At 42.8% G+C, this 24,780-nt stretch overlaps 1 protein-coding gene across 1 annotated transcript in view; it reads left to right on the top strand.

Moving 5' to 3' along the window:
• Positions 1 to 811: 811 nt before the first annotated feature.
• LOC124212689 (L-lactate dehydrogenase) overlaps positions 812 to 24,780 on the top strand; it is a 52,877-nt gene continuing 28,908 nt past the window's right edge. Inside the window, exon 1 of the mRNA XM_069133699.1 lies at positions 812 to 877. The gene's annotated coding sequence lies outside the window, so the exon portion shown is untranslated. The remainder of the gene's footprint in view (positions 878 to 24,780) is intronic.

Here is a 24,780-nt window from a genome sequence, read left to right as displayed (position 1 = left end):
GTGACTCAGCAGTTGCTCGCTTGCCCAAAATTCATGGAAACGAAATTTGAAATTATTGTGAAAAAAATGTTTCCTTGCAAAGCGAACACGACAGATCCCAGTTGACTAAAAGCTCGTGGAATGAACGGACCGAGTCAAGTTTGCTACTTCACGTCCTCCACGACCATTCGTTTCGTTCGTTCGTTCGTTCGTTTTGTTTGGCTCTGGTTTTGGTTTGATTTTATTTTTCTACACACGCCTCAGAAAACGGTGGCTTGAGCAGCGCGGCGCGGCGGCTCCCGAAACAAAGGGAGGCAGAGAGACCTGCTCTCAAAACAAACATCACTTCACTATTATTCGAGGCTGCAGTTCGCCGCGCTTCGTACAAGGTTCGACTATTCACCAAAAATCGTACCTACCTCGGTGCCTCGAGCGGCTCGAACACGCGCACAAACCGAGGTACACAGATGCGGAAATCCACGGGATCAACAATGTCCGGGATGCCCCGCAGACGCGACGCGACGGCTTCGTCGAGCTCCATTCACACGCCTATGAAAGGGAAACCCTCGCTGCTCAATAGGAGTGCACCGCGATACCGGCAACACCTCGAATCTCGAGACAATACGAGAGCCGACGTGACGCTAACCACCGCCGTAATATCCTCGAGTTTATACCGCTCGTTGCCAGTCTATGTATACGGCTCGTGGTCGCCCTTCTTCTTCTTCTCCTTCTCTGTTATCCATATACAGAGGCGCGCTGCCATCTCGACTGTGCATAGGTTATGTTCCTTTCCTGTTCGTGTGACATTCGCGCCAAACGGCAAACGTATCTTCACGCGATCGCCGCCGCGGCGTTCATTTGTATTCAAGCATCCTTTCGACCTGGGCACTGCAGCTTGGTGAGTACAAAAAAGTCGCGGTGAAACGAGGTCTTGAGATGCTTTGAGCCCTGGTGTCACGTGACCGATTTAACTGTTTTTACGACAATCCATCTCATTCTTTCCTGAAACCATCGACTCGATTTCAAATTTTGTTTTTGATGTGATCGTTTTGATGTCAGGAAGTGCACTGTGGTCAGTCAAGGCTGAATAAATATCGTGCAAATTTGTCATTCATTTATTTGGCCGCGAGGCAGGCTTTGAGGTTATATTTTGCGAATAACTCGATCAATAATTAGCGTGATAATTTATCGATCCTAGCTGACTGGAGGACTTTTTCTAACATCACAACGATCTGATCACAAAAAATTACAATTCATACCGATTTTTTAGAAAAAAATTGGGATGGATTCTCTTAAATATTATTCTTGAAATTGGTGAGTCAAAATTCAATACCATTCTGTTACTTTGAATACAAGATTGTTGAATACTGAAAATTTATCAAATTTACATATTCGTAATCCACGATGATTTGCCTAAGATCTCAAGAATTACAAATACTGAAAATGCAAACATGGGGTTACGATTAGATGCCGATCTGTCATTTCAATCGATTCCAAATGGTTGTGTTTCACGATGGTTTATTTTGTTGGGAAAACATTTTCTTGATACAGTTCTATTTCCTGTCAAAAGTCAATATAGTATTCATGAAAAAGAATATTATATACCCGAGTTCAACTTATTTTTATCTTAAAATGGTTGAAAATTGATTCCAACATTTCATTTTTTTTCGATTTCAACGTCCAACAAATTCCATTAATTTTCTTATACTCACGACCAATGTGAAAACTAACAAGAACGCTCCGTTTTTCTTGTACCTATAAGGAATGAAAAAAATAAAAGTAAACAATCCGAAGAGTAAATTTTTCAATTCTTGCGTTTCTGTGTAAAAGGGTTATAGTATATACGTGCACAGTTATGACGTCACAATCGCTTAACACGTATCAAATCTGTGAACCAATTCGCTTATACGTTATTTTTACGTCGATTTTTCCGCGATCTTACAACCCGCGTGTAGAATCGATCTGAAACTCGTGGTGGTCCGGGGCTAAGGCCTACTAATTAATTAAGCGAAGGATCACCGATTGCAGAAGAAGAGAGCTGATCCGAGCCCCGCGTCCTTCGATCCTGCTCCAAGCGTCGCAAGTATCGAACCCGGGATACGAAGTCGTGTATCTCTCCGTCCGAGAGAAGCTAAAAGTTGAGACACAGAAGCGGTTAGCCCCCGGGGCCCGGGCCCCGCGGTAGCAGCGTACCTTCGCCCCGAAGCTCCGAGATGTTTGGTCCGGCGCGGCGTCGATATCATCTTCTTGGCGTTCAGAAATCATTAGAGACGAAGAGGCGCATTCCAAGGTCCAAACGGACCTTATTTGAATGATCGGGAACGCCGGGGCCGTCGCTCGGGACTAAAGAGAGGACTGACTGTCTCTTCTCCCCCCTCACTGTACATTTTTACGGACCCATTTGGATATGAGTGCGTTAGGTGTGTACACTGGCTACCATTCACGTGTGTACATATCCACGTACGTGCGCGTCGCTCAAGGATCCGAACCCAGGCATTTATTACGCCGTTATCAGATTTCAATTTCGATGCTCGTCACAATGGATACTATAATTATTTTTACTAGTGGGCAGAAACTATTACTGTACATTGTACACCTATACGCCCATATGTATACATACGTATCCATCTGCCCACATAACCTCCATCTTATACCTACTTGCGAACATACCTACACGGGGAGGAAAAGATGAAACTTAGTAGGCTGGGTGACCGACTGCGCATGTGCAAAATAATTAAATTCTATCGGTCGGCCAGATCATACCGCCGAAATACTTTCGTCTGTAACACAGGCGTGCCAACTTATTCGAAACCAAACAGGCATGGCACGTCAAACTCTTCCGCGTCAAGTAGTAAATTGAAATTATTTTGTTATGACGATCCGTAGCTGGTATTAGTCATAAGAAGCTTAACAATGAAACTTTTCCAAGCCTTTCCGACTCACTGTAAATTAACTGTTTGAGATCTGCTTAACCTAAGAAATCCGAATCCTCTACATAACCTGTGTGAGCCGCATTTGACAAGTGAAGCTTGAGTTGGCTAACCTGCATGAAAATTCGATAAAGTTCGCGCATGCGCAGTCGGACGGTAATCAGCTAAGTTTCACAGTTTCCTCACGGTAGAATGCACGAAGCCAAGCCGATGGGATCAATTCCTGCAGGATTCGTGGGGCCCCAGGAGGGCCTCGGTATGTCCGCGATCATGCTTCTTTACTCTCTACTCTTTTTATTTCAACTCTTTTATCGCTACGACAAACACGTCGACGTTCTACTACAATTCGACGACTGTGTCCGGACGATCGTGCCTTATTTTCTAAATAGTTGCCGGCGTCCGAGTTATGCGATGCTTCGTAATTGTCCGAATAATTCTCTCCCAGTTTGTTTTGCCCTCCGAATTTTATGTTGGTTATAATACATCTCATGTGCGATGCTTAGATGACTCGCATAATTCAAATGAAAATGAAACTACTCGGAGTTTCACTTCAATTTCATTTTCGTTTTCATCAGCTTTTATTCTCGCATTTTTCGACACATCTATTAATTTTTCTCCAATTGTGAACGAGGTTATTTTAATTCTATGATAAATTTATCAATGGGTTATTCGTTTTCACAGAGATTTGCAAATTTGGGGACATTAAAATTAGCCTGAGCAGATATTGCCGGAGTGAAACATTTTCAACACCTCTAATTATTCAGCCCTAAAAATCGTGCATGCATGTTAAATGCGTGTAAATTATCTGTGACAAAACGAAAAAAAAAAAGATGAAAATCGCCATCAGTTTTTGTTTGGTAGGTATTAACGAATGTATACTGAATAAACAAGCTCTGAACGTATGGATACTTATACGCGCGGTTAAAAAATGTATACATGAGTGCAGAGCCACCTGGAAATGGACGTTGGTTTATTTCCCTCCGAAGCAGCGCGACGTCCGTTAGGGTAAAAGGTGAAAGATACAAGATTAGGGATATAATTAAGAAACCGGAGGCTATACACTATAATAGGATATTCTGGCAAATAATTCTGTCCTATTTTCTACCGGGTGCAGCGCGCGAGGTTTCAAACGAAAGAGCCGAGTCACACAGCTGCAGAGCTCTTTCCCATAGTGACGCAGCACTGTTTTCTGGGCCCCTCGTTGCGTCGGGCCTCGTGACTTTTCGGATTGCACGGAATGGGAGCGCGTCTCCTGCCCACCCAGCCACCCCCTCTCGGACCCCGAAGCCCAACCATCCCCTCCCATCTCGGTTATTGCCGCGTGTAGCTACATCTCGCAAACGTATTTACGTACAGTTTATACAAGAGGTACAGAGTGCGCGATGTAACATCGTGCCCCGTTGCAGTAACGTGTGTACACAGAGTGCACGTGGAAGATCAGCAGAGACGCCGGGGAGCAAGCTCGGCTTGTTCGAGCAAATTGTACACGACGGGTCTCGCGCTTCGAGAACAGGGCACCTCAGCGACCAGCGAACTTGACAATCGCCCACGCCAACTGCTGCTGCACTCCTTCTCGTACCTTCGCCAATATTACACGGTGTCCAGTGGTCCTGGAAATGCCCTTGAATCTTCCATGTCCTTCAAATGTCCTGCAAACTGTCCTTGAATTTTTCCTGCCTACTGCAAATATTCTATTTTTAATGTCCTTGATAACCTGAAAATGTCCTGGAAATGGTCTTGAATTTGTTACGGATTTTTTAATGGACACCGTGTATTAACACTCGCGTTCAAGAGCCTTGATTCGTTTAATTTTATGTATTCAGTTTTTGGCACGACCGTTCGTCAACCGAGTGTCGTAACGTTTACTTTCATCGAGAATGTCGGTTTGAAACAAAGTTGCAGTCGGGCATCACGTTGCCGAAACATGTTTTGTCACCTACGAAATACTTTGCAAGCATTTTCGAAACTGAACGTATGTGTGTAATATACGTGAATCTATCGGTTTTTAACGAATTTGATACCAAATAAACCACTTGACCGATTCGGATGAAATTTGGACGAGGAATTGGATACATCTAGATTATGTTGTTACTTTGTACGAACTTTTATACATCCGGTTTCAAAATCGCGAACGTTAAAACTTTTGAAAGTTTCGTGACTTCTACGTGCTTCGATAATATTTATCGAATTTTGAAATACTATTTTTTACCATTAAAATAGATTATCAGCATTTCTTTCAATTACTTGGACCGGAGTTTTTGTGGACAGGGTTTCAAACGAACCGCTAAACCGATTTTACTGAAATTTATTTGACAGTATGTAATGTTCTTATCCAGGCAACGTCCTAACAAGCTTTTCACTATTATGCGATATAAAAAACTTTATAAAACTCATATTTTACTTTGCAAATCATTAGCCATTTATCATTGTGTCCACATAATGCAGTAAAAGAATGGACCAAAAGATCCACCACATTAGAAGTCAGGTATAATATATTTAATTCAAGTCATTTGATATTTTAATTACATAAAGTATATATTGGAATGGCTAAATGAAAAGGTTACTATTATTATTTCAAATGACTCAGCATGGTCTTTAGATTTCAAATTCATCGTTCGTCAGTTACCCTATAATCACAATTTTCTGTGTTTTACAAAATAGTCCTGAATTATCGTATGATAAGAGAAAATAGTGATAAAACAATATTAGCAGCAATGATTGCAGAGACTATTGGTTGGTTTGCAAGTTGTTTATCCATTTCGGTTTCACAGTTAGTACAAAATCGAAAATCTCTTTGTGTCGTACAAGAGTGAACGAATTATATCCGTTGTTGACGTTCATGGTAACAATTTGCGTCTCACATCCATAGAGAATGAGCTCTTTATCTTACAGTACGTTATAACCTCCAAGGTTGGAAGAAAAATTGGTCGTTATTTTTCAGCCGTAAAATTCTCGGAGGCGTACGTTGAGTCCGAAGATCAGCAAAAAGTGTTCGAAGCTATATCGCCTGGTTGTTTCTTATCCAGTCAAAGCCCATGGTGCGCCAGGTTGTTGATATACTTCGACAACTTTAGCGGGTGGATTACGTAGCTTGTAACTTAAGGATACCATGTAATTGGTACTAAGTTTGGCGGTAGAATACGTGTACGTGATACGCGCAGGATATATATGCGCGTAAATATAACAGAAACGGTGACACCGTAACAAGCCATAAGATCGAAAGTAGGGTGGAAGAATATTACCTAGAGAAAAATTTCCCATGTATATCTGTAAGCTTATACTTGTATATAATATACGTATACCTCCTGCGCTATTAACGGCTCGTCGCCCGTACAATTTATGGGTCATTAATTAAGTCCGCATAAAAATAATCGCTGTAAAATTATGGAATAGACAAGGAGCATCCGCGTTGGTCCCTGCACTCGGGGCCCGGTTAGGTCTTTGCACGTATGCAGTACACTGGCCGCGCTGCACTGCGGTGGGATTTTTAATACGCACCCTTGCGTCGTCGGGGCCTGATCGGGCCTTGCAGGCTGGGGGCCTCGTGGATCCCATATAGGCGCTACCACGGGCCCCACGGAGCTGAAAGTGATTTATAAGGAGATCTGGGCGAGCGGAGGGGGCCGCGAATGCAAATTTCAACCAAGTAGAACGCGCTGTTTTGCCCTCCTCTGTGCACCGGCCATCCATTGTCTTACGTCTATTTATCTTGGGGCCCAACCGTGTCGAGAATGTACCATTCGTTCTGCATTTTCTACGTCTTAGCATCGTACGTACGAGTATTTATCACAGATGAGAGAAAAAAAATGTATGAAGGAAAAAATCGACTCATGCGATCCTATATTGCTCAGACTGTCCTGGCCGAACACTCAAACGTCACTCAGACTGAACATCTGCCTTCCTCTATGTCGTCCTAGAGAGACGTCTTCGCTGTTTTATTCCTGGGTTTACCTCCGTCTATGGTATACTAGAAAGGATACGTGTAATCGAAGTGTAAAAGATACTTCAGATCATTGCTAGTATATCACAGGGCATAAAAAGACACACACAATTAACGAAATTTCAGATCGAAAAATGAAAAAAATTTCGTAGCGGATAAAATCACTGTCGTCCGTAATTGATTTCAATGAAATTGTCACAGTCAACTTTTTGTTAAAGGACAAACAGTTTGAGTCTTATAGAGCGAATATGGGTGGGTATTTAATTTGAGAGACACAAGCAAATCAATTTGAAACAAGAATTAGAATGCAACAGATAGACAAGTAAAAGAAATTGACAGAAAGAAATAGTTCAGAAAAGCGACCCTATAATTGTCAAGGTTTTTCTTCTTCGGCAAACTATTTTTTTACCCTTTCGACTTTTTGAATCAAATTGCCTAATTTTTTTGATTTCCATTGATTAGCCGATACCTGTCAAACTACATTCACACCCATCTTCGATCCATGCTGACAATTTGTTTCTACAAAGAATTGTATTCGTGAAAACATCAGAGCTTGATCATTTTTAACGTTCCAATTATAGAACCTTTTCTCAAATTTTTAACATATTGGTTTGTGTTACTCGAAATCGCTAAGAAAGTTTCTGTCGCATAGCTGCGTTATTTCTGTCTCATTCGTGTGGACTGTGTATGACACGAAGACCATCACTACAAATTAAAAAAAAAAAGTTGTTTCTCTTCTCCTAACTTTTGATTCATCCTCAAAATTCCGATCAGCTCTTTGCGAAGATACACTATAATTTACACGCATAAAGATGACGTGAAAGTACGAAATTGGATAAAAAGAGAACAAGTAGTACCGATGAGGAAGAAGGGGGAGAAGGTCGGGTCCAGGAACAGAGAGGTGGAGGATTGTTTCCCGTTGGTACCGGTAGAGATTTCTTTTTGCTTTGCGATCAGCGGCGGCGCGGAGGCGAGGAAGCCGGTTTGCATGTACGTACGAAGCAAGAAGAGTCTCTGGGGACCGAAGCTGGGTCGTGGAAGTTTCACGGCGTGTCTCGGGGCCCGTAGCACCGGGTAATATAAGTACACGGGGAGTAACAGGGCGAAGTATTTTTCTTGTCATCCGTAGGCATTCACTCTTCGCGGCAAGACGGCAGGAGCCGGGGGGCGGGGGGGGGGGGGGGGGGGCGGCGACGCATGGCAGCCTCGACTTGGAGAAAATCAGGAACGTCGCCGCGCGGGTCTTACCCGACCGCATGCGGGGCCTTACGGTCGTAACTTACCATAACCTTTGCCGGATACCGTCAGATCCGCGCCGTGCTAACGTTTATTCGGGGAGTTCATTAGCTCGTGACTTTCGGGGCCTTATGCCGATGAGGCGGGCATAAGTCCCCGTTGATTACACAGCTCGCACGACGCATGCCCACGCCGCATCTACGATTAATTATAACTCATGGCCGCCACCTGTAACGCCGACGAATCGACGCCCCGGTAAATAAATATATAGTCTCTTCTCCCGCCCGGATAGTTTGTATGGTTTCGGACCTCTCTCCTACGGACCCGTATCCACACCTAAGGATGACGGCTCAATTCCGACCCCGTGGATTGCGTGCTGACAGGCGGATCCACCGCGTCGGTTGACTGCAGCGCTATCTCACCGACGCGGCCGGTTTCTGATACGTTTTGTAAGTGGATTAACCGCGCTGTGTTCAGGCTGCGGGTTATGGGTATTGTTTTACCCCGGGAACAACCGAGGTCTGCGGTTCGCCGCAAGCAATTATCCATCCGGTCTCTTCGACCGGGTCAGCTGCGCGCCGTGTCAGGAATAAGTTCGGGGTGGATGGTCGAGGGGTACAGGAAACCCATTCAGAGATTTAGGTTTTGGTTTGATACCAATAGGGTAACGCAGTCTTGACTGACATGGGAATTGTCAGGCCTTCGTATATGTTGCGGATTTTGCTTGAACTAATTCTAGAAGTGTTCTTCTAAACCAAAATATGGATTTCCTCATGTGTAGTTTCATCTAAAGTGTCTTTCTTCGTTCAATTGATGATAGACCAGGTAGTCAAATATTCGTTGTTATTTTACTTTCCTATTACTCTGACGTAATATATCCATTCATACTTGAACTTATCAGATCCTATCATTGAAACTTCATCAGAGGATAATGAAAGTTGATATTTATGGTAAAAATACATCACAAGTTTTATCTGTTATGCCATTTCACCCATAAAACTATGTACTGATATACTCAATCATAACTGGAGTAAAGAAAGGCCTATTACATGAAACAACAGATCAGGTTTCGTATCTACTTAGGCTCAGGAAACGACCCTAAAAGTTTGAGCAGAATCCATGATGCACATACCTGATACTCTCTTTGCAAGCTATTCAATTTTCAAAAATCGTTTCATCCGGATCCATAGGTTTTGTTAGTTATCAATTAGATCATGTTGGATTTTTTTAAATTTTACTCTTCTAACCGTTGAGACAAGGTGCGAAAATTGTGCGAACTAATCTGAAGGTGAACTCATTCTACGAAAGTTTGGATCCTGTTTGAATTTTGGCTGCTTTCTACTTTATCTCATGGTGATAGGTACACACGATATTCAGTGCACTGGTGGCAAATATTCTGTCAATAATCATAGACCACTTACGTTGTCTAAACTTCATGTTATAAAAGACGACGAAACGCAAATATATAAGTGACATTTTATGAGCATGCTTGAAAAAAGGAATCTCGCTGGTTCAATAATCCTTGAAAAGTTTCACTAGAATTTTCAAACAAAATTCAGGTCCCCTTACGCGCAGTATATATTATACGTTCGTTGACAAAATTCACCCACTTGAAAGCTGAAATTCAGCGGCGCCTGAAAAGGAAGTGGATTCCAGAGTTTACTAACGCCGACGACAAACGACATATTTTGAAGGGTCGTGGTCCCGTAAAGCGTTCCAGTTGGAGGAATGTCGAATCGGCAGATGCTACCCCAGTCTCGGGTCGAGTTCCCCGTTGTTTGTCTCAAACTGAAAAGTGGCGGGTAAATACGGTGGTTCCCCACTAGTTAGGACTAAAAGCGAAGAGTGCCTCCTTCTCGAAGAGTGCGTACAAGTATCCGGTCTCCTGGTGCACACTTGACCACTGCAACCAAATGAAACGAGACCCAAACGTCCTTCTGGAGAAGCCTCGGACTCGATGATTTCCAGGTTTCGAAACATCATCCGGCACTCGCTGCTTTTCACCAACGTGCGAACGTCTGCAAAGAAGACGGTCGACGGTTGACGTGAAGCTCCTCTCCTCTCCTCGGATGGACGGACGAAATATGTCGAGAGATTAATATCTCGTCGACTACGTACGGTAAAGCTGAGGGTAGGTAATTCCGGTGGTGGCATAAATTATCACGTCTTGAGGAGAGAGAGAGAGAGAGAAAGTGTGGAGAAGAAAGAAAAAAAGAAACAACAGGTTCACTTGAAAACTATCTAGAGCTCGATGGCTGCTGGTCCTACCTGCTGGGCTCCTTCCGAGGCTTGCTCCTCCCTGCAATCTTTCCTCCTTCCTCTGCCGTTAGCCCCCGACTTCTCTTGTTCCTCAGCGCATGGTAGGAGCCAGGACCGCGCTATCTTGATGCAGATAACTCTTTTCTCTTACCTCCGCAGGCCGTGTCGCAGAGTTGTATACTCCCCTGTCTCTGTGTAAACCGGTTGGCTTGTGTGCGTCGGCGTCCGTGTGCAAAGGCGAACTTCGTCTCGTCTGTATAATGTATAATACAGAGGGAGAGATTGTAATGTGTCCGTGCATGTTTTATTGCCGTGAACCGCGGCATTCTTTCTTTCTTCTGACCACCGCTCGTTTGCTATCCTTTTCTTTTACTTTATTTTTATCATTCCTTTCCGCGGACCAACTCTGGGCCACACCGCCGCTATTCGAGTGACGCGAGAGTTCCTCTCACGCGAGTCTCTTTCCCACCTCTCTTCGCGTATATCGAGACCAAACGGTGGAACTTAACAGATTGAGCATCCGACTGCGCATGCGCGAGTTTTGTCAAATTTTTATGCAGGTTGGCCAACTCAAGCTTCAGTTCTCAAACGCACGGCCTATAGGGGTTACGTATGGGCGATGCCTATTTCTTTACGTCAAGCAGATCGTAAATAGTTGGCATAGTAATGCGGAAAGGTTCGGCCAACTTTTATTGTTAGCTAACCGATGACTGATGGCTAGGAGTCATCATCCTCACATAATTTCAATTCGCTTTTTCACGCGGCAAGGTTTGACGCATGCTTCTCCGTTTCAAATAAGTTGGCTCCCCTGCCTCGCGGACGAAAATATTGCGGCGGCGCGATCTCGCCAAGCAATAGAATTCGATCCTTTAGCGCATGCGCAGTCGATCACTAGTAGCCTGCTACGCTGCATCGTTGCCACTCACAAGGAAGGTATCCCAGGTCGATTTCTCCGATTTGATTTCTTTTGTAACATATTATATTAGACTAAAAACTAAGTGGCAAGTATTTATTTTCAACTGCCATTAAACACTTTGAGAGGGTGAAACCACCCTCCAAATTATAAGGCATGTGAAGGGGTAATTTGACAGTTTTTTTTTTTTTCAGAAATTTACAATTTTCTTTTCTTGTTATGAGAAAACTTGTCCAGTTGAATTGGTTAAAAAATATTGTGCTCTTGTCGGTGAAACTGCCAAATCGCCCCTTGGCATGCCTTACTTTGCAGGGTGGTTTCCCCCTTAAAGTGTTTAATGACAGTTAAAAAAAAATGTGCGCTTAGTTTTTAGTCTATTATAACATATTACAAAATAAATCAAATCGGAGACAGCGACCTGAGATACCTTCCTTGTCAGTGTGCAGGCTCAATTCTACTCCGGGAGATCCTACCTATCGTCCGATGTAAAATAAACAGAGAGTCTTCAGAAAAGACCCGTGTGAAATTGAGAGGTTTGAAGTCTCGGGAATAGCTGTAGAGTGAAAAATGATTGAGAAGTAGAAGAAGAAGAAGAAGATGCGGGAGAAGGCGAGGATGTATATAAGAAGAAAAGTAAACGTTCAAAGGCAAACAATCGGTCACGTTACGTCAGCCGAATGAATGACCTCGTCCAAGTGCGTGACCCCGGCTCATCTATCAACGTTAATTATAACCGTATAACGATATTTTAATCGTCTCTATCTCTATTTCTCTTTCTCTCTTTCTCTCTTATTTCTTTCGAAAAACATGTAACTTTGACCGAAAGCTGATAGTATCCCTGGAGAGGAGAAGAGGCACGTGTGAGCTGAAAGTGAAACGTAAATGCAGGCTTCTCGCGGTAAGGGCGTCGGAAGCGGATGAGCATCTTCGCCGACGGCCAACCAAAGTCCAAGTAATTTTCTCGCAGCCACGGCCGCGACTCGTTCTTTCGACGGCCCCGTTGTTCAAGCTTGCCGGAGCGTATCACTTACCGCAAGCTGCCTTAACGTTCACCGTGCAGTGGGTAGGGACTCGAACCATACGCTGTGGACTCGACGAGGACCACGGAATCTAAGAATTTCAGTACGGGTGGAGGTCAAAACTAGGAAGGATCAATATTTGGAATGGCCGATATATCGAAATTTCAAACATGTGAAATAAAATAAGGAAAGATGAATCGTTCGAAAATAAAGATTTTAACTTAAGCGTCCTAAATATGGGAGCTTGTTGATACTCCTGGTCGCTTACAAAGACTGTAATTTCACTCTCTTATTGATGATCAAGTTGTGTCAACACGTAATAACTACACGTATTATATTGTTCTTGACGAGCAAGAAACGCGAGGCACTTCTTAATTAACCTCAAATGATGATTCCTGTGATTTGGATAGCGGAAATCACAACTTAGGAAGGTAATATTGTGATTAGTGAGTGTTTAGGGTTCAATTTTAGGTGGAATATGGAATAGCAAATTAACCGTTTCAAGCCTCTAATTTATCAACAAAAAGTATGTAGGAAATGAAGACTTCGTTAACTAGCCCCTTATGTGTCGATTACTACCATAGAATTTTTTGTCACATTCTAACTTATATTCTCTTTTTTTTTGGCGTGAGTCTCTTAATTCTAGGCTGAAACAGTAAGTGCTGCACGATTCGAAAAAACTTGACCTCTAATTGTAGTGGATTTTTTGTAATATAAAATATCGCATGGTGTTAATGTCGTTATTCTGCGCTGCAGAGAGGTTCTTGATTATGATCTGGTGGTTTTGCAGTACATATCGAAGAATCACATTCCTAGCAAGAGCAGATCGTTCTCGGATAATAATGCATCATGTGAGAGGATCAATCCTCCAAGGAATCGGAGACGCGCGATCTGACAAAGGAGTATAAAAGTTATAGTGCTGGATCAAGGCCTCCGCAGCATCACGGGGTGGAGAAGAATTACTCCCGGTTGTTCCTTCGACAAGAAGACGAACAAGAAGAGGAATGATCAGCGCAGAAGCATGAGCGTCAGTTCCTGTACGTGGCGCAGAGGCTCAACTTAGCCGCAAAATTCCGTGGCGCAATCAACATTACTCCCAAGCCATCGGTCAAGAGTACACGTCGGCTGGGCATAGTAAACGGACGCTAACCGTGGCTTAACCGCGAGTTAACCGAGCCAACTCGTTGCAGCCGTGAGCTCACGCAGTGGATAGGGTCCATCATCGGAGCTCTCTTCGTATCGCACTCTCATATACTAACACGTTCTCATCGCGGGCCTTTTTCCCCGCTCGTTTAAGTCGGCGGTCGTCGTCGATTGTCGGCCAATTGTTTAGCCCTGTTTTTTTGCAGTTGGAGTAATGCCTGTAAAACAGAAGAGGAGTCGCGGTTGGATCAGCGGTAGTTCGCATTGATCGCGATCGGTATCACTATCCGAGTAGTTAATATCGTCCCTGATCTCGTGTCGCAAATTCTTGCCGAGATGCCCGCTGTTCTGAAGTCAGTCACGTAGGTCATTGGACGACGGGTTTGTCAGTCGAAGGAAGTAACTCAGTGGACGAGTTCGAATCGATGTTCGACCAAGAGCGATACGTAAATCAAATCCGAATCACGTGAACGATACAAGGGTAATTGCGCGGAGCTTCTCAGATTCGTTGGATCAGTTCAACGCGCTGATACATTCATGGTCAGCAGCTCAGTACCTGTACGGGTGATCACCCGAAATTGCAGAGAACAACAAAAGAAAAACGCACTCGCAAAATAGGTACCAACGCTCGGTCAAGTTTGAGCACTTGGAGGGACGCACCTTCCATCATTCTGCAGCTGCTCAAACTCCATTAGCAAAATCAACAACCAGATATCTGCTGTCATCAATCCGAATAACCTCATATTGGTATTAAAATTATGTCTTCAGGACTCGTCGTTCAAGATTGTGGGTTTCAACCAAGAAACTTAATTAAACTATAGCCATTTTCATCCGAGTTTCCTTCGATGATGATTTAAATGACTTCATGTGGTCCCTAGTCGCGACTAATAACGGTTACATCGTTTGTTCATCGCTATAGTTGCATGGAACTCTAACATAACATGTGTAACATATTAACCATTTGGGATGCAACGAAACTGAATCCTATTAGATCCAATGAAGCAGACGACGTGACATCCGGCCGTTAGATGTTGAGTGTAACAAGGGTGAGTAAGATCCCAAAAAATGGAGTGGTCATTTCTTGAGAATTGGGAAAGTATGACAGAACTTTCAAACAGTTTTACATATAATGATTTGTTCAATGACGTACCTACCGAGCTGATATTCCATAAAATGGTGATGGCCAATCAGTACACGTACCGCAGCTATTCGGATCTGACTGCATTCAACTATAGCGACTCTTTCACCAGCCGCGGAAGAATTGTCTAAATTTACGAGGCTCCGTTTCGAACCCGGTTGATTTGTGGTAAAGAAATTGTGATCATTAGGTAAAGAGGCGCCTTCGGTCATGGGCAGGTGTGGGAAATTTTTCACGCGCTTACAGGAACCTTAAGAATTTCGATTCAGAATTCCATTAGAAAAGATCGCGTTTCCATATACATATACATGAAACACATACCCGCATCCCAGCTGCAGTGAGTATAAGGTACCATAATACCGAAGGCAATGGACGAGGCACACGCACCATAACTGTGTCGAAATAAAGGATCGATGGCTGGGCTGCAATTAACGAAAACTTATCCTTCCTCTCAATTATATTCCGTACCGTCATCCCGCGGTACGTACTGAACGTTTGCTATAGTTACCAAGTAGAAGTCTCATCGACGCTTCGTCGGTCTTACTATGGGAGAAAAATCGTTAAAAAATTCATCGCCGTCATCATCATCATGATCATCATCATCGCCATTGGTTCATCTCGATGCTGCTGTCTTAGCTCGTGCTACTACACCTAAGAAGAACGCAACATCTCACAGGGTGGGAAGCTACAGGAGCGAGTGTACCGCTTGTCGACCAGAAACAACTCTCTCGAGCCTCGGGACTTATACCCGACAACTTTCAAGTGCATGGTCCCCGTGTTAATACGTGTAAAGGGACGCGTGATGTTTTGCGCAAAAATACAAGAACAGTAAGAGCAGACGAAACAAAACCCACCTGCTACACCAGCCGACACTCCATTGTCTTCTCCAAACCCGCGCCGATCCCAAGTTCTCGGTTATATGTATAGTTCCACCAGCTTTGCGGATGCAATGCACAATGGAAACAGATTCACGGTCATCGCTAAAGTATGACGTATGTTCCTGGTACCTTCCTACTCAGGTGCATCTTAGACCTGGAGTCACGGCTATGCCGTTCCGAGGATTGGGGCTTCACAATTCTGATTATATTTTGAAAAACACTACGATTGGAGAGAATCGAGAAACGCAGGCTCTTATGCTACTTGTTTCATGCTTTTGAAAATATTATTCTACTTTAGTCTAGAACGTCTTTAAAACACGTTGAAAGAAACTTTATGTTATTGATATGACGATCATCTTCCAACATGGTTCAGGAAAGTTGCCGAATGATTTTAAACAAGTTAACAAAGTTTGGCGAACTGCAAGACGCTAGCATTGATACAGATTCCATCCTGAATTTGAGTATTCGGTCAGTATAGACTCGTTTTTGACTTCAAATGTTCATTATGTTATGAATTGAGGTTTATATGTTTAAATAACCAGAAATATAAATTGCAATATTGTAAGGTTATAGGTGTACAAGATTTTTGTGGTAGAACAGCTCAATCGATCTCCTGCATATTCAAAACGCTACTTAAAAATCAGGAAACTGGACTTCTATGCCGCTTTCCTCATTGAAATGAAGTGAAACGATGACTGTACAGCAAGAAACCCTGATTTCTACAACCATATCGTAAAGCCTAAACACTTTTAACCGCGAAATTTGGTCCACGCTTGAACGCGAACTATGGCAAAGTAACGAGCGAACTTCAATAAGCGATGTTCAAAGGCCAGGCAAATATCGGAACGATGTCTGTAATCAAGAGCGTCCCGCGCCGACATCAGGCGACGCCTGTTCCGTAACGAGGACTCCCTCAAGTAGAGAGGATACGGAGCGACGCCGCCACGCCGTTGAGATAGCAGCCAATTATTTGGACGTTTCACTCCCGGGGCGACGGACGTCTCGCCGCGTGCCTTCGCTGGTCAACGAAGGACGTTCATGGAGGCGTGGAATCGAGTTGCGGCCATCTGATGCTGCCCCTTGCGAAAGCTCGAGAAACTTACAGAAACCCTTGGACTCGTTAGTAATAATGCGAAGGTATGATGTGCGATGGAACGAGGGCTTAAAGTCGAGAAGAAATTAGTGGAGTGCCTCGGTGTATTCTTTTTTTTTTTTTTTATGTTTGAGGATTTGTTTTCTTATCAGTTGGGCCTGGATTAATGCGTGAATAAATATTTTCTATTTATATCATTTTCATACCTTATTTGGTTTTCTATATAAAGTATGATGTTTGGAGCCAGAATACCGTTTCTATTTTCAATATTTCAGTTTTTTAAGTCTATATTATATGAACGTATTTTGTAATTTTAAATACATATTTATTCGGGCCCTACTTACGAGATTTGAGAAACGAGTATCAGCAGCTCTTTGCAGAATGCAAAGCAAATATGGTGGCGCATAGGGTTTTATTGTAAATTGTAATTAAGTATCCATATACCTTTAACTGATAATTTATACAATTTTTGAAACTTTAATATTTGTGTAGTTTTGGCAGTCCTTTCGAGAAAAGAGTTTATTCAAAACTGAGAGTAGATTTCGAACGTAAAAGGTAATAAAATACCTTATTTAATACTTCATCTAGATACATTTTTTTAATTAGACTTTAAATGTGAATTTCTCATTGCGGGGATCGGTATGAAGTAATTTTGACTATTGTGGAAAAATAAAACGACTTTCAGTTAATCTCAAACAAGGTTCATGTTTGGCTGGACGTTTCTCATCATTCTGAAACTCGACTGTTTCAGAGAACGTTAACATTAACCTGCTTGAAGACCGAATTATCCTGATCTGGAAAAATGACAAAAATGAAAAAGAAATACTGACATGCTAACTAACATAAAACAAATATCTGCCACGGTCAATCTCGAGCTCTACTTACGTTATAATTAGTGTAACGATGAAAATCGTGGCAAATCTGATTCGCGACGATAGTATAATTAACAACTGGTGTAGCTGTCGTAATTTTATAATTAGGTGAACCGACGCCCGCGATGCTTGTTCTCGGTTGCTAATCAGCTCGTAAAACGGCTTGTAAGCCTTCAGAGGCTGTTCGAAGAAGCGAAAAGTTTCATAATTAATTAGCCATTAGATATAGGGTAGGTCTATATGTAGAGTGAATGCCGAGCTGTGATTGTGAGTCAGGCACGCGGGGCCCTCGATTCTTGGGCCATATTGGGCCCCAGCGCGAAAAAGCGCCCGCGGAATGTATATCAAAGTCCACGGCTGCGAGAGGAAGTTGAGGAGCGGAGAACGCGGCTGGTCCCATACCGGAGGAAGAAAGAAAGATTTAATAAAATCAATATTAATTGCTCGCTGCCGGCAATGCTTCTGTCCCGACACTCGATGAATATTCAACCGGGGATTCGTAAAAAGCTGTTTATGAGAGACGGGATGACCGGGCAGTCGTTGGTTCTTGCGTCGCCTAAAACGGGCCCGGGCATCTATAAAACGAGATCCGTGGAGCCAGCAGCCGCGAAATCCCTAGAGGAGGGTTCCGATGATCGGTGGCCCTCAAGTCACGGCATTGCTACGGTATTCTTTAACGTCCTTTCCTCCGCACCGTGAGTTTGATTAATTAATGCTGCGCCCCGGTACCTTTTAATTCGACAAAAAACACTCCAGGAGACACGCCTGTAATCAACTGTGTTTATTTTATCCAAGGAAACTAACCGAGACACGAGTGTCTCCTAGGTAACGATCACTTCTCCTACAGTTCGAATACAGACGTTTGTCATATGACTGAATAATTTCAGGTAATTGTTTTTAATTAAACAAAATTAGAGATCGTCAGCGTCCGTTGAAGACGAATACCGTACAAGCGCCGTGCACGGTCTTCGGTGAAACGAATCATCAGAAATCACAATTGTTATAACATGACAACGAGAATAATGTACACCTGTAATTGCTTAATTTACCGTCCTTGACTGTTCTCGTTTCACATCATGGCTGAATATACAGTTTTGAGTATAAAATGTAAGCGAGTTGTAGTCATCGTTTACTTTTGAAGAGCTTATGAACATCAAGTTATCCGAATAACTCAAGAATTTCATGGATTATTACGCATATCGGTAATTTCATTTCATCCCCTCCATCCTCAACGTACGTCAGCCTTTTTTCTATTCACAGCGGACACGGTGCTGGGACTAAGTACGATCACTTATCTCTAAAATAGTGAAATGGGCGTCATGTCGGAGGCCACGTCCGTGTTGCGTGTCGTAGTGGTTGATGATACCGTTCGGTAGAGGAAGAGTACGAAGCGAAGGTACCACAGTATTCACGGAGAACAAGAAATGGTCTTAACGACCATTCGAGTGGCTCTCATCTACGTCTCTCAGCCTACCGCGGCAGTTGCGGTCCGAAAGATTTGAGAGTTCCTGATGGGACTAAGTAAACTGTCGTGTCATTAGAGCTCGAAAAATACAGGGATATATACAGACCTACTCTTTGGCGAGGGGGAGATTCAAAGCTACGACGAAGAAAAAGACGAGATCATTCTCCTTCGTGGAATATCGCCTTGTCAGATGCTATCCATTGCTATTACCTGGCACTGAGTGCGAATTATCCTTGGTTATCAGTCGATGATATTATCCGATCATGAACATACACTCTGGTATTCTATTCCGCTGTTAAACGATATTTGTATACCTTACACACATGCGAGCGAGTCTTTTCTTGGGTTGATTTACATTGTGAGTCATGGAATTCAGTGCAACTTTGGCGAATATGCTTCCGAATTTGCTGACTATACAGCAAAACTCGGTGGTGATTTTATTACGAGTTCCAGTCATGTCCTTGATCAGTTTGAAAAATTGATATTTTTGCTTGACTATGAGTAGATCTGAAAATTGATTCGATGTAATAATTCGTGTTTAATGGGGATCTTATAGCTACATTAAATATAATTTTGAAATTTCCAAAGCTTCAACCGGAAACACGACAAAGTACCTTCAATTCGATGAACTAAAAATTCTTTACTTTTGTCTTTCTTTTCATAGAAAAGGCTTATGGAAGATTGACAAAAAGGGGAATGGTCATATTTACAGAACTTAAGTAATCAAAACTATTCCGAGCATAATAGGTTCCGAAAACCATTTCTCTACAGAATATTCAGGGTATATAAAAGGTTCGACGGTTCATTGAACTAACTTGAAATTGTACGATGCTTCACAGACCCGGTAAGTGGGTAAGTTATTTCTTCGAGCTCATTAAGTTCTCAAGATCTGTACAGCGTAATTTTGTTAGAATTCGTTAATTTCTTTAATACCTTTTTCAACTGATTAAAAAAGCAAACTAGGTGGCTTGTTTGGAACTTTTCAGTAATTAATTAGTTGCTAATATTTCTTTACCCCCGAATAAATTACCCAAAGTTGGATCTGGCCAAAACCGGAGAATCCAATTACACCCTTAAAAGTTCAGATCTTAATCTACAGCCGTTTTGGAGATAATTGAGTTCAAGTGATGGATAGTACTACCGAATGACAGATGGATATTTCGTAAAAGCCTTTTTTTGGCTTTCAGAAGAGGTGACGAAACTTGGAGATATACCTAAATCAGCAAAAGTCACTTCGTGCTTCGAACCGATACTTTTCAGTTCACTAATGTGGAAAGAAGTAAAAACAAAATGGACTACTTTTAGAAATATACGCATCGCGATTAAGAATTATTTGTTTGTTTTCAGTATGCACTGATTTCCAGCATTGGATATCTATTTCTATCGTGAAGATTAGTCCGTTTGTAAAACAGTGACATTCCAATGGGAAAACGAAAGCCCAAATTTCCCTGTCAAAATGAGCAAAGAAATAAAACAGGGTCGAAGTAACAATAGGTTTACAATATCGATGGGGTAGAAGTGGTACCTTAATGGCTCTGCAGTCCGTGCAGCGGATTCGATCCTTGAGAGCTGTTGAAATTATCCATGGTCGCAAAGATCCCGACGACGCGGGTGATGATTCAGTAGAAATTAACCAGCATTGTCACTTGTCGTTTACGAAGTCTTAATCCACGGTAGGAGGGTACATAAGCTTAGGCTATCAGATAAAAAGAAGTTTGTCGACGGTCGTCTCCGCGGTGGTTTGTCGCCGCATTGTCTATGCGCGCGACCGTGACGCGTCGAAATTGTTTCGTCACAGGGTCTACCGAAATGGACGCCTAGCCATGGCTAAGCCACCACGACAGAATCGACTGAAATCTTCTTACGTAGCCAATTCTCTAGCCACTATGAGGAAGAAATGCTCCAGGGAGATAGAAACTATGTGAAAAATTCGGTCTACAAGGTGCCCGTATTATACCTATCCAGTACATATGCCAGAGAATAACGCAACGTGTTGAAGAGGTTTTAATATCCATGTGTAGAGAATACCATAAAGCAATTTGACATATCCTAAACTCCAGACAGCTTGAGTTATATTCTCAACTCCGCTATCCATTCGTTAAATCAAGTATACGGTAATTTTGTCACAGCTCATTGCAGAGAGAATGCTTCAACATTGCAATTACAGCAGCATAATTTCAATATTGTGAACGTTAAGCAACGCTGTTATGTCTGTGAAGTTAGAGCAATAACAAACTGTTGGTGTCGTAGAGGGTAGCTCGGTGTGCGAGTCATGATTAGAGCGACAGGTTCGTGCCGATAGTTTTTGCCGGCTGGTGTAGCGCCCTCCAGCTCCTTTGCCGGACTCGGTAAGATTGGGTCCGTAGTTTTTCTCAAACCATCGCGTTACACAGATTGAGCCTTCGCCGTTGTTCCTGAGGCAGGGTTCTTGTTCCGCTTCGTTTCGTGCCGGTGATTTCGAACCCGTAAAATTTACCTCGATTCTGAAGAAACCACGACATTTGAACCCGTTCGACTATCCACTGAACGATGGGATAGTGGACACAAAGCAAGACTCGACCTGGATCAAACGCTACTGGACGTGGCAATGGAAGCGGAGATCAGACGGACCGATTAATGGCCGAACCACAGAGTATTCCACTAGCCATAAGCAGGCTACAGAAGCCACAAAAAGATTGTGCTATGGCTTCTGTAATCTGCTTACGGAATTTTAATCTGTTCGAAAATTCACAGTTTATACGCGAAGGGATAGCAGATCTCGAATTAGTTTATGTATACGGGGCATTCCACGTGAAATCAACGGCCCATGTACCTCACCCCCTTCGATTTTAATATTTTTTTTAGTATGACGTACCGTCCAACCCAAAAGGGTCTTGGAGTTTACTTCAGATTCTTTTAGCCCCTGGTGAGACTTGGAAAAAATCGGAGAACCAATTTCGAAAAACCCATTAAAATCTGAAAAAATTCACACAGAATCTATGATTTCAAATGTGACTTTTAAAAACCACACGATAATGGGATATCAATGTTTATTATTTTTTCGCAAGCTTTCAGCTTTTGTGTATCGGAATTGGAGTTTTTTTTATTTTGTTCTTTCTTTTCCTCGATCTAGATAGATCACGGGCTCATGAAAATAATGTGATTCTGAAATCTATTTAGATCAAGGCACTTTAGGAGTAGAAAAAAAATCAATTCTGACATTTAAAATTTTAAAAATCACATTTTAAATCATAGAATTAGTGTTAATTTTTTCAGATTTTTAAATATGGAGATTTCGGAATTGGTTGGGCGATTTTTTTGAAATTTCATGAAGGCTAAAGAAAATCAAAAAAAAAATCCCGAGACCATTTTGAGTTTGTAAGAACGTGATACTAAAAAATGATCAAAATCGGAGGGGGTCGGGTACATGGGCTGCTAATTTGACACGGAATGCCTCGAATAAACACGACAAATTTTCAGTGAAGAGTTTTATATCACTACAGTCTGAGAAAACTGTTTAGACAGGCTGACCAACACTGTCTGGTTGGTTATCAGCGCGAATTGATCATACGCGAAAGTGTTTCGAGGTTATTTTGATTTGAATGAGGACCCGTTACGTTTCGGATATTGCAAGTTCTCAACGCAAAATAATTTCGGGTCCGGTGAGGATTACAGTAGTTAGCGCCCGGTTGAAACTGAGTTGGTCAACCTGATTAGCAGACGAATCGCATGATTTTGGCGCATGCGCATTTGGGTACTTAGATCACCGAGACGGGAGTCACGGTATGTGATTAATATTAAGCATTCAAATTCCATTACAAATTTTCTTTTCTCTCTGATTCCAAGCGTACACATTGTCAGTGCGTCCCTTGATGAAAATGATTTCTATAATTATCTACGACTTTTTATCAGGAAAATTGGGACATTTCGTACAATTTTGTACAAAAAATTTTTTTCGTATAAAACAGCAAATATGCATAGTTTCTCATATAAACTTGTAGATTTTCATAAAAACTTGTATTTTTTTTGGTAAAAAGTCTACAAGCTACTAAAATTTTGAACGAAAATTAATAATTCTTCAAGAAAAACTATCAAATATTTACAGTTTTTGTGCGAAATAATACGAAATGTTCAAATTCCTGTAAAAATTCGTAGTAGTAGAAATTTCTACCAGGGCAGGGTCATGCTTACGGAATATGAAGTACGGACTTTCCTGTACGTTGGAAGTCCGGGAGCAGCCGTAATCAGATGGCAAAAGCCGCAGCACCGTTTCGTCATGCCTTTTGCAATCCGGTAATCACGGCTTGTGGAATTGCTTAGTGCCGTTTGGACGTCTGTTCGACTTAACACTCAGTTAAAAATCAGGGTGAATTAAAGCCCCGACATCAGAGGCGTGAGACGGGTAACCTTGCAGAGTGCGTTCCAGAAATCCCTCGAGACATTTCGAATCCCACTCTGCAGCATGGACCATCGCGTCACTCGATGCGAGGTCGCGGAACGTTTGTCTGCGCTTGGAATTTTCCCCGCTGGGTACCGCGGGTCCGGGGACCGCGTAACTTACAATTATCATCCCTCCGCGGCGCGGGGCCCGACGCATTATTTATGGAAGGGTGTCTCGCGCCTCGGAGGGGTGTGACACGGGCCGAACGGGCCCTGGACGCCCCGGGGCGATCTCCTCGCGCTGATTAAACACGCTCCTCCACGGTGACGTGTTAATCGCGCGAATGCATCACGCCGGATCCGCCGTGACGCCTTTGCCGGTGCCTGAAATTTACGCACGTTGGTCGCTCGTTCGCTTCGCGGTCTTTATTAAGTCTTCATTATTAACAAACCACCGGCCTGCGTTTCGATCATTTTTAAACGTCACCAGATGGCCCGCGCAGCTCGTGCCGAGGTTTATGCCTTCTACGTTCAGCTGTTGAATTCTCAGATACACCCGTGGCATTTGATAGTTATAATTCACCAGTTCGGACCAAAAATTTATATCGCTGAAAGTAATTTCAATCGAATCGAATAACAAAATCTTTTCATCAAATTCTCAAATATAATCTATTTGTTTAACAAAAAATTCGCGTCACTTAGTTTTTAGTCTACTATAACATATGATATTACAGAAGAAATCAAATCGGAGAGATCGACCTGGGACATCTTCGGTGTCAGTGTATTTCTATGACGAGGTACCATAAAATCATCTTGGTAACATCGACTTTTTGTACTCTGGAGGACTGTAAGGTGTATTCGATCATGCTTATGAGAAGTGTCAAAAAAACTGGTGAGCCTTTTACACTTCGAGAAGTGTAGACATGGCAATAGTTCATAAACAACAAGCTCGGATGGAAAGTGGTTTTTCTGAATATGAAAGAGTCATTTGCTGGTCACTCTACGATCAGCAAGGCATAATTACACACGTCGTCGATATTGCACGTGAGTAACGAAAATGATTGCTTCGAGATAAAGTGATGAATAGTGAGGTGTGCATAACACACGCCCAAGAGATGAGAGAGCGGAAGTGGGATAATATAAGTCGTGGGATGAAGATGGCGTCAAAAGTGGCGCCATGTAACCCCTATCACGGGTTTCCCGCCTATGAGAAAATTAACGACACATGGTCTTGGCGGTGGGTTTCGATGAGGAAATGACTTTGCTGCACCCTCGGCATTGTTTCCTGAGAATCCATCTCCCGCACAACCCACAGATATCGAGGCCCCAATAACTAATCGTTAATAAGTGAGTGCAATGTCTACGGTTCCTGCAGCGTGGGTGCAACGCGCGTAGAGACGCGGGTTCTCGATCTCAGCAGGATTCACCGATTCCTTATCCTTTGGTCCGATCCTACGCGAGATCTTATCGCCGCCTTGCATTCTCTGCGTTGTACTTGTGAGCGTACAGACCGAATATTAAAGGTGAATTATTGCCACTCGGGTTCTGGTTTGGAT

Source organism: Neodiprion pinetum, chromosome 2 (assembly GCF_021155775.2).
Source record: "Neodiprion pinetum isolate iyNeoPine1 chromosome 2, iyNeoPine1.2, whole genome shotgun sequence".
Classification (NCBI taxonomy): domain Eukaryota; kingdom Metazoa; phylum Arthropoda; class Insecta; order Hymenoptera; family Diprionidae; genus Neodiprion; species Neodiprion pinetum.
This window is presented reverse-complemented; position numbering and strand designations above follow the sequence as displayed.